The sequence below is a fragment of the Sturnira hondurensis genome, unplaced genomic scaffold, assembly GCF_014824575.4.
Source record: "Sturnira hondurensis isolate 20B ecotype Veracruz unplaced genomic scaffold, ASM1482457v3 Scaffold0018337, whole genome shotgun sequence".
Lineage (NCBI taxonomy): Eukaryota > Metazoa > Chordata > Mammalia > Chiroptera > Phyllostomidae > Sturnira > Sturnira hondurensis.
In genome coordinates, this window is record NW_028090968.1 from 1,432,614 (window position 1) to 1,443,752 (window position 11,139).

Below are 11,139 nucleotides of genomic sequence, written 5' to 3' on the forward strand. Positions count from 1 at the left end.
GGATCTAAATGCAGGTGGTCTGGCTGCAGAGTCTGCACTTTTCACACTGAGGTACACTGCCTCCCACTACAAAGTCCCCACTCTTTGAAGTCTGCATCTGCACACTAGGAAACCCAGAAGATGATGTGGAGAACTCTAATGTGGTGAAGGAAGTCTGGAAGGACTCAACCACTCAGGAAAAGATGCACACAGGTGCACAACTGGGTCTGAAACCCTAAGCCTGTTTTCTGTCACCACAGGATGATTTGGGTAGGCACCAGGTCTGGAGGCTAAGGCATAGACCTGGCCCAGTCCAAGGTGGAGGGTTTTCCCTATGGAAGCCACAGCTTCCTTTCCATCTCTGAACACACAAGTCACCGTCCAGTCTCTGAGCTGAATCCACAGGTCTCAGGGACAAAAGGAAACTTGGACCTTTTGAGTTCTAATCCCAAGCTTCCACTGTCAATTAGAGAAGTCACTTGGCTTCAGAAAACCTTAGTGTCTTCCTCGTCTATGCCATGACAACCAGTCTCCGATTGTCTTATTAGAAAGAATCAACAAACAGCGGGATGAGGGACCAACATGTGCTGAACACCCACATTGTGACAACGTATTAGGGATTTAATCCTCAAATACCATGAAGTGAGTATTATCATGAGTTGCGGCTCCCTCTTCTCTTATCCCAACCTCTTTATGTGGCTGACATTTTTCTCATCCTTGAATCCCAGCTAAATTATGAATTTCTATGAGCTGCCTCCCCCGACCATCAAAACTACACAGATTCTCCCTACACCCCTCCATCGTTCACATGTTCATCTGGCAATGACTCTACGCTGGTTTCTCTGTGCACTGGTCCCTACCTGGGGACTCAAGGACAGCAGCTTCCACATCTATTCGCACAGTGACACACGGCGGCCTTGCCTAGCACCTGGCACACTGTGGGCACTGAACTGGAATCTGTGGCTGATTAAATGAATGAATGACAAAATGTAAACTGTTGTTCTCACACTGAAATATCAGTCCATTTTTAAACTACTTTGTAGCAAACTCGCTATCTTCTTGCATGATAAGGAAAAGTGAGCTTGGAGATTGGAAGAACCACAGGAAGTGAATTGTATTCTCTCTCTTCTAATCACAGGGCTTTCAGATTCACTGCTCAAAAGAAAAGGCAATGGGCAGACATTACAGGGCAGCAAAACTTTGTCCCAGTCATGAAATGACACCGTAATTTATGTTTCTCAGAGTCCCTTTCTCACTCACCTCTCTTTTCAAACAGCCTTCCCTTAAGCAATTAGCTCTCACTTTGCACTGCCAAAAATGATAACTGTCTCCCATCTCGCCAACACCCTTGCTTTCTCATCTCACTTTTTAATAAGGAACAAAATGTGAAGGGCCACAGCTCTGTCTTCCAGCATGGCTGGCCCAGCCAGAGGACAGGCAGGCCTAGGCTTGGAGCACTAAGTAGGCCTGGGCTTCCCTTGCCTCCAGTAGGCCTAGGCTTGGACCACTTACAGGGTTCTGTGTGTATCTGTTTGTTAATTTGTTCTTCTGTTTTACAAATAGTATGCAATTAGAGAGGTATCGGAGCTCCATGTGGTTTAAAAATCATCTGAGAGCTAAGACTTTCTGCTGGGAGTAAAGAACTGGCAAATACAAGTTTTAAAGAGCTTTTGATTCTATCTTCTGGGTAGCCCTGGAAGCTTGCACAAATGCAGACTAACACACTTCCGTGAATTAGTTTTTGATGTGCCTGGTTTTCTCAAAAGACTGAGAGTCTTGAGGACAATATTCTCAGAGCCCAAGGCAGTATGAAGGTCACACTGATTGCTCGAAGAATGTTTGGATGGACAGATACAAAAGTGTACAAATGGAGAGACAGGTCAATGAATGGTTGGAGGAGGGACAGGGATGAGAGAGAAGGAGTGTGAGCAAATTGTCTCACTTACTAAGATAGAAATCTAATTTCTTTTCAAGTAATTAAGATACACAAACAACATATGTACAAAGACAGCTATACAAGGACATTTAGTGTAACACCATTTATGGCAACAAAAGCCTGGAAACAAATAACAAAATGGTTGCATAAGACATCGCTACCCTTAGAGCCAGCCTGTACGACTACTAAAAGAATAGCATAGATCTCCTCTGCTAACAGGAAATGAGTCCTAAGATATACTGTCAAATGACAAAAGCAAGACACCAAACACTATGTCAGATGAGCTTCTATTTTCCTGAAGAAGTTGGGAGACAGATGTGCCTATGTGCTTGGATCTGCATTAATCATTTCTAGAGAAACACAAGAAACTGCCAAGTGTGGATGACTTTGAGGGAAGGGCAGTGAGAAGCAAAGGGTCAGAGGCAAGAGGAAGATTTATTTTTTACTGTAAAACTTTATATCTTGTAAATTTTTACCACGTACACGAGTTGTTACCCTTTTGAAAAATAAGTAAGAACCTTAAAATTTTAAGTTAAAAGAAAAAAGAATTATGTCTATGATGCGAAACAAAACAAAACAAACCATGCCAGTGACTGGCTCTAGGAGGGCCGTGTGGGGACAGCCCAGGAGGGAACATTTTGGGATGGTGGTGATGTTCTACACCTTGAGAGGGATGTGGGCTTCACAGCTTTATGTCCTCGTCAAAACTCAGTGAGCATACAATTAAAGTGTGTGCATTTCATTATGTATAAATGTTAGTGCAAAAAAATGTAAACAAAAATATTAAACTCCACAAAACACAATTTAGAATTTTGGAAGAAATACAAACTAATACTTGCAACTTCCTTTAAAATGAATTGGGGGGGGAGATGAATTGACGGTATATAAACGGATGAGAGAGGGAGGGTAAAACAAATATAGTCAAATATTAATGCTAGCACCTAGGTGATGGGTATATAGGTGTTTGCTGTGAAAATCTTTCATATAACTATTTTACATTTTTTCAAATATATGGCAGAAAAATATGTTTTGATCAACCATGTAGAAAAACAACTGAATTATTTTTCTGTTTTCTGCATAGAAAATATTATAATATCACTGTCTTATAAAGAGGCAATCAGAGGTAAACAGGAACTTCCGGCCAAGATGGAGGCACAGGTGGAAACACTATGCCTCCTTGCACAACCAAGTTTAAAGACAACAAAGTTTTAGTAACAAACACGCAACCAAAACAGAGAGAAAATTGAACTGTATGGAAGTCCGACAACAACGAACCGTTCACCAGACCGGTAAGAGGGGCTGAGCCAGTGGCTGGCAAGGCAGGGTCGGACAGGAAAACTCAGCCAAACTGACCCAGGCACGCGGGCAGCGGCTGCCAGACCCCAGGCGTGGGGTTGCAAACGGCAGTCCCAGTGAGGGCGCAAGGCGGCAGGCTGACGATGGTCACACATTCCTGTGCAGATAAGCCAGCGAAGGAGCGAGCAGTGAGATGGACCATGCAGGCCCAGCAGCGGGAAGCAGCAGAGGGGACCACCATTGCCCCTCTTGGACCCCGCCCCCACATACAGCATCACAACCCAGCGACTGGGTTGCCCCGCCCTGGTGAACACCCAGGGCTCTACCCCTCATATGTAACACGCCCGAACAGACAAAAACACGGCTCAAGAAGAACTCAAAGCCCCAGAGCCGATAACTCTAAACAACCAAGAAAAAGCCAACAGATGCACAGTTCAAAACACTGGTGATCAGGATGCTCACAGAACTGGTTGATTTTAGTCACAAATTAGAGGAACAAATGAAGGCTAAACTAATTGAAATGAAGGGAAATGCACAGGAAACCAATAGTGATAGAAAGGAAACTGGGACTCAAATCAAGGGAGTAGACCAGAAGGAAGAAAAAAATGACCAAACAGAAAAGTATGAAGAAACAAGGATTCAAAAAATGAGGAGAGGCTTAGGAACCTCCAGGACATCTTTAAACACTCCAACATCCGAATTATAGGGGTACCAGAAGGGGGAAAGAAACAGCCACAAGTGGAAAACTTATTTGAACAAATAATAAAGGACAACTTCCCCAATCTGGCATAAGAAATAGACTTCCAGGAAATCCAGGAAGCTCAGAGAGTCCCGAAGAAGTTGGACCCAAGAAGGAACACACCAAGGCACATCATCATTACATTAGCCAAGATTAAAATGAAGGAGAGAATTCTAGAAGCAGCAAGAGATAAGGGGACAGTCACCTACAAAGGAGTTCCCATCAGACTGTCAGCTGATTTCTCAAAAGAGGCCTTACAGGCAAGAAGGGGCTGGAAAGAAGTATTCCAAGTCATGAAATCCAAAGACCTACATCCAAGACTGCTCTATCCAGCAAAGCTTTCATTTAGCATAGAAGGACAGATAAAGTGCTTCTCAGATAAGGTCAAGTTCAAGGAGTTCATCACCACCAAGCCTTTATTATATGAAATGTTAAAGGGAATTATCTAAGAAAAAGAAGATGAAAAATATGAACATGAAAGGACCGCAAACTCACAGTTATTAACAACCACAACTAAAACAAAAGCAAACTAAGAGGACAGCTAGATCAGGAGTGGACCCATAGAAATGAAGATCACATGGAGGGTTAGCAACAGGGGAGTGGGAGGAGGAGAAGGGGGGGAGAAGAGAATAAGTAGCATAGATGGTAGGTAGAAAATAGATGGGGAAGGGCAAGAATAGTGTGGGAAATATAGAATCTAAAGAACCTGAGACATGTGGACATAAACTAAGGGGGGGAATGGTGGGGGAGGAGTGTGCAGGGTGGAGGGGAATGAAGGGGGGAAATAGGACAACTGTAATGGCATAATCAATAAAATATATTTTTTTTAAAAAAGAGGCAATCAGAGTATAGTCTCTATACTTAAGAGTATCAGGTTTAAAATGTAGTACAAATAGTGTAGAATTTTGTTAGAATTTAATAAAACTATTATATTTTTCTGGATTCTAAGATAGTGGTGGTATTTATCAGCTCTTTAAAAATGATAATGTGGTGTGATTTCTTTCCCCATTCTAAATAAATACCGTAATTTTTTTTAAGGATGGCATTGGGACTTAGGCTGGCTGGGACTGAGGTTGGCTGTGTGACCTGGAACGAGCCACCACACTTCTCTGGGCCTCCCTGTCCTCCTGTAAACAGGGGAAACAGAAGTAGCCCAGGCGGGGTGGTTGTGAGGCTTCAACATGATCCTGCAAGAACCATGCTTGACTAGCGGGTAGTGGAAGACAGCTGCTTTGTAAATGGTGGTTCCTCCCATTATTCATGGACAGGGTTCAAGAGTGTTGGACAGAACAGACCGGCAGTTGGACTGAGCAGCCCTCACCACTGCTCCATTCCCCAAACACACAGGCTTTCCAGTTATTCAGGTGTTTACTCCACAAATTCATTCTAAGTTCCTCTGCTGGGCCAGATACTCTGGGCACCAGGCAGGTGTCGGTGGACAGGAGAGACATAGCCCTGAGGCTCATGAAGCAATAGCTCCATCAGGAGAGATAGCCTTTAAACAACCTATCAACACTACCAACTATATGATTACAGTGTGAAAAGTCTGCCCAGGAGAACTGGGGTAACAGGCCCCTCTCTGCGAGGGGGATATGGGAAAATGGCTTGGAGGAAAGGCGGCAGCAGCTGAGGCTGACGCCTGAGGGAAAACAGCCTGTCTCTGGTCTCTGCTTAAATCCAGGGGAGCCACTGAGGGAATTAAGCACGGGAGAGACTGGGCAGGCTCACGTTTCCATAAGTCACTCTAGCTGTAGAAAGACTGGGAGGCAGGCAAGAGGGAAATGCCAGGAGGCTGCTGCAGACAGACAGACACACAAACACCCATCTCAGGTGTGCACAGGACAAAATATGCCAACCTCTCTACCCATTGCCTTTTATCAACAGATTCTTTTAAAGTTAACTTCTAAGAAAAGTACTAATCAACAACTGTCTATGCTTTTGCTAGGCTTAATTACTAATATAAAGTTATTCTTGCTAAGAACATTCAGCCAATCTCTACTGAAAGACTCAGGCCCATAATAATGAGATGAGAGCATTCAACCACTCCAAGCTGGCTTCTGCTACAGCTAGGGAAACCAAGTCCCGAGGACAGAAGTGACAGCCTCATGGTGCTTGGTCCTCTGGCTGCAGACTTCTACTGCCTCTCGCTCTGTGGGGGGAGGGGCTTTCTTACCTGCTCCTGACAGGTCCCCTGGGTTACTAGTACCTGCGCCACATGCTTCGTGGCCAGAGGCTCCCCTGCCCACCTCCCCCACTGCCCTGCTTCGACAAGGTCTGGTTCTAAAAATACTTTGACCCTTCACCCATATTGAGTTTCTGAGGAAAATCTCCTCTTAAAGAAAGGGTTACACAAGCATGATTTATTTAAAAGGAAAAGTTTAGAAAACACTAAACAAACTGCCTCATTCATCCTCATTTCATCCTTAACTCTAATTGAATAACCAGAGAAAGAGGCACAGAGCAACCAAAAATGCCAAAGAAAAGCAGAGTTGTCAAATTCTAGAATCCAAACCTGCTCTCACTAGTACTGTGGAAAAACTAGAGAGTAAAGGTAGGATTTCCTTAAAAACAACCAGGATTGTCACTTAGAAATTAGCCAGGAAGCAGCATTTAAGAGCACTAAAGGTATCAAAGATGTTCGGCAGCAGGTCTGAGGAGCCTGTTATTACAGGCAGGAGTGGCTTTGGTTCATCGGTGTTGATCGGGCTGTGAAGACAACAGAAGGCACCTGCCACATCTGCCACTCCAAATGCTGTCTTCTTGCAAACAGAACAGCCTTCATGAGCTTGCAATGGTAGGCATGTCACTCAGGAAGACCCCCCCCAGGGCAGAGATTGTGGCTCATTCATTTTTGCATTTTCAGTCCCTAAACCTAGTATCTCCCCCCATGCTTCCCATCAGGGGCTGGCAACGATGGCTCCAGTTCTCTGAGTATGACAATCCTCAGGAACGTCCTTCAGGAAACCTACACCAAGATTCATTTCCTGCTGTGGAAGTGGCCACAACCACTCCAGGTTCCTTCCTTGCACAAGTCCCCAGTCATGTACGTTTCAAGGTTTGTATTTTTCAAACCCGACGTGGCTCAGGTGTCTACCACTCAGTGAAGACTTTTGAACCTTGCATCCCTTCTCACAAAGAGAGCTGAATGCTGCCACAGCACTTCGTACCTGTGTCTATTATTATAGCACCTCTAATGTGCACAGAGGTCATCAGTTTGCTTTCTATGTCCCCAGAAGACTGCAGCTAACTGGGCACCAGGCTGCACCTTAACTCACTTAAGAATCCCCAGGTGATCATCCACGACATGCATCTTTCTATACGAACCAAAATGTCTGGAAGGATAAGCACCCAACACATCAGGGTGGTTATCTCTGGACTGGGGAATGGAATTGAGGGTGATGGCCAAAGGTATTTTAACCTAGCACCCGAATGTTTCCATTGAGAATGTACTCATGTATTACTTGTGCCTTCTAAACATTTTCTCTTTTAATAACAGCTATAGTGGATTAAACAGAGGCCCCCAAATAGTATGTCCACATCTTAAGCCCCAGAACATGTAAATGTGATTTCTTTGGAAAAACAACCTTTGGAGCCTATAAATATGCCCTTTGAAAAAACTATCTTTGCAGATGTACTTAAGTATCCTAAGATGAGATCATCTTAAATTATCCAAATGGGCCCTAAATCCAATGAAAAGAGTTCTTATTAGAGACATAGAGAGAGGCATGCAGGTTGAAAAAGGCACGTGGTCCCTGACCAGTGTGACTCTATTGATCGGACATCATCCCCCAAACCAAACATCGCTGGTTTGATTCCTAGTCAGGGCACACTCCTGGGTTGCGGGTTAGGTTCCTGGACAGGGTACGTAAGGCAACGAATCAATGTTTCTCACATTGATGTTTCTTTCATTCTTTCTCCCTCCCTTCCTCTCTCTCTAAAAAATAAACATAAAAGATCTTTTTTAAAAAAGGAAAAAGAAAAAGAAATGTGAAGACAGGACAGGGATTGGAATGATGTGGCTAGAAGCCAAGGAATGCCAGGAGTCACCAGAAGCTAGAAAAAAGAAGGACGCATCCTTCCCTAGAGCATCCAGATGGAGCATGGCCCTACTGACTCCTTGATTTCAGAGTTCTAGCCTCCAGAACTGATGGAGAGTGTGTATTGTTTTGTTACGTTTCTTGTCCTCTTGCCTGGTGCCAGGCCATATTACACTTTAAATACATCACCGTCCTAATGGGTCAATACTATGATCACCCTCATTTTACGGGCAGGGAAACTGAGGTTCAGAGAGTTGGCTTAACTTGCACCAAGGGCACAAGGTCATGAGTTCAGGGCTAGGAGTGGAACCAGGCAGTGTGTGGTGCGGTGTCCACTCTGGGCTATAATACGACCTCAAAAGAGCACGGCTTTACGGTCCCAAAGATCTAGGCTTGCACTCTGACTTTGCGCTCCCAACCAAGGAATCTGACTTTTCTGAGCCTCACTTTCTCGGTTATAAAGTGGGGAGATAGAACTTCCTTGCTAGGCTTATTATGGATTAAGTGAAAGAATGAAACACAGCATCTGGTGACTGTATCCCAGTGACTGACACAGAGGAGGTGCTCCGTATCCTCCGAAGGAGTGAGTGAGGTAGGGTCATCGTGTTTGTTATCCTTCGGTAGGGAAGGTCATTTCAGAAGGCTGGGGACAGGGGATGGCTCGAGGACATGTTCTTCCAGGAGGAACACAATGATTAGAGACACAAATCATTTTGTAAATTCACTCTCCCATCCTGATCTATGATGCTGTCAGCGCTAGGAAATGCCAGGTGGATGGGCGGGTAAATGGATTTCACAGAAGAGTCCAGGCAGTTGATTAGCCTTAGGAGTCCCACTGTCCAAGACTGAAAGATTACAGCTCGGAAAGCAGAAAATGAGAAAGAATTCTTGGAGCTGAACTCTCTGTCCTCGAACACTAAAAAGGTATATTCCAGAACCTGCCTCCTGGACAACTTGCTCTGTGATATTCAACAATGAAGACAAGCAGTAACGGTACCTTCCAAAAATATTCATCAAAGTTAACAGTGCCAGCCGACTGCCCCCCCCACCCAGCAGTGGCTTCCACAACCAGCTAAACAGTGGCCTCATCACCACTGGGCGACCCCGTTCACTGTCACTGATGATGTAGGAAGCCAATCACCAAAACCCTGTTTCCTACAAAAATTAGACATAAGAAGCTTCCTCACCAGGGAGAAATCTGCCTGATTTTCAGTCTGTCTTTTATCAATAACAACTAAATGATGAAGTTTTGCTAATTAAAAATGGCAGGTATGATGCAATTTAACTTCTATTTTATAATTGCAACTCCTCAATGTTTCCCGAAGCCCCTTTGAAACTGATAACTTTTTGAGATGTCTTTGGAACTGAGTCAAAGCAGCAAGAGGCAATGGTCCTTGACCCACAGCCTGGCCCCTGCTGTGTTCGAACACACTGCATGGCATCAAAAAAATCATTTCCCCACTCTGAAGGGCCACATCTCACCCAAGAAAAGGGAGGGGCAGGATAAAGAGGGGACTGTGGCTGTTTGCTGCCTGGCACACATTCCCTTCCTGGGAAATCACTCCAACTACAGATCTGTGTGAAGTGAGCACTGTGCCTCGATCCAAGGGCGAGCACAAACAGCTCAGGCCAACCTGCATAGCCCATCCCTGTGGCCATTGTGACTGGTTCAAGGTTGCCCAATGAACTAACTAAGCTGGCTCAACTTGAGTAAACTTTGGGGATTTTGCTGGCAATGTTGGACAATCTTGTTTTTTCCCAATGTCTGGGAGGATGAGCAACCTTGCTCTGAACTTGTCAGTTAACTAATGCAACAGATTTCTTAGTTTCCTAAGACTAGTTTGGCTTGGGTTCTGTTTCTACTGCTGACAGCATCCTAACTTTGGGGAACCGCTCTGCCTGGTTTCAGAAGTTGTAACTGCCCCCTCATGGCTAAGGCTGAGTGAGCAACCTCTGGAATGGGAGCCACTAAGGAGACAAAGCTTATCTCTGGCAGCAAACACTGCTTCTGCTTACTCCCCTGTCCCCAATGCATGGTCAATGTCCATGGAGGGTATGATCCCTCAGAGGAGGGGCAACCAAAGCCAGACACAATCCCTTGGGAGGCCATCATGGAAGGACTCCGGGGGCTGCAACAAAGAGGGAGTGATGGACCCTCGCCCCCCAGCTATTCTGACATAGCCCAAGTCCCCGTGTCCTCTGGGAGAAGCGCTTCCTGGCTCTCTAATCCACTTAAGCCTGAAAACCTGTGATGGGGGAGGTGGTGCAGCTCCTTGCCAGCTAAAGCGGGTTCCAGGGTTATTGGGCATAAGAAAGAATATGTAAAATCCTGTGAAGCCTGCTTTGCTAAGAGTGCTTTCATTCATGTGTTAAGGGTCTAAGCAGGAGATGAGTATGTCTCCCAAAGTTTCTGCAACCCCCTTTCCTGACAGACACTGATTCAGACTAAGCCCTCAGATTTCTTTGAAATGTTATCTACTGTTTGATCCTTGCCACCTGGATTCCTGTGTATTACAACCCAATAAAAGCCCCTGGAGGAAGGGGCTCCTGGCCTTTTTCCTTAAAGAAATTGGCCACCTCTCCTCCCCAAGCAAATCATATCTTGGTAGTATTATTTTCATCTGTGGTGGATGGAGGAACTTATGGGCAAAGTCACCCCCACACTAACTGATACAGAAACGATTATCCCTTCCAGCTCCAGCATTTATTTTATTGTATTTTCTAAGTCTTCCTAGGAAGGCTGAGCCCTGAAAATAAATACTCAGAGGGAATCCCTGCCACCAAGGAGACCATGAGCTATTTAAGGACACAGACCACATTGCTCTTGTCTTTGGTTCCCAGTTCAAAGCACAGCACCTGGAACTCAGGAAACTGTGAAACAATGAGACACATGGGACTGACTGAACAGATCGGTGAGACAAAGGTTTGTAAATGGTGGGTCCCTGGGTAAGCTTCACTTCTTTCTCTAACCAGCATCGTTACCATGGCCTCCATAACCAGCACCGGCACCACTGTTCAGTGAGTGTTAACCAGGTGTTGGGCACTAAGAGTTCTGCGTGTATTATCTGATTGAATCCTCACAACCACCCTGACAGGTGAGTAGACTGTCACCTGTAGGAGTCATCAGAGTCACCCACAAATAACTCCGGTCT

At 45.0% G+C, this 11,139-nt stretch overlaps 1 protein-coding gene across 2 annotated transcripts in view; it reads right to left on the reverse strand.

Moving 5' to 3' along the window:
* Positions 1 to 11,139, reverse strand: part of SNX29 (sorting nexin 29) — a 560,470-nt gene that overhangs the window by 168,363 nt on the left and 380,968 nt on the right. The gene's annotated exons all lie outside the window — the stretch shown is intronic.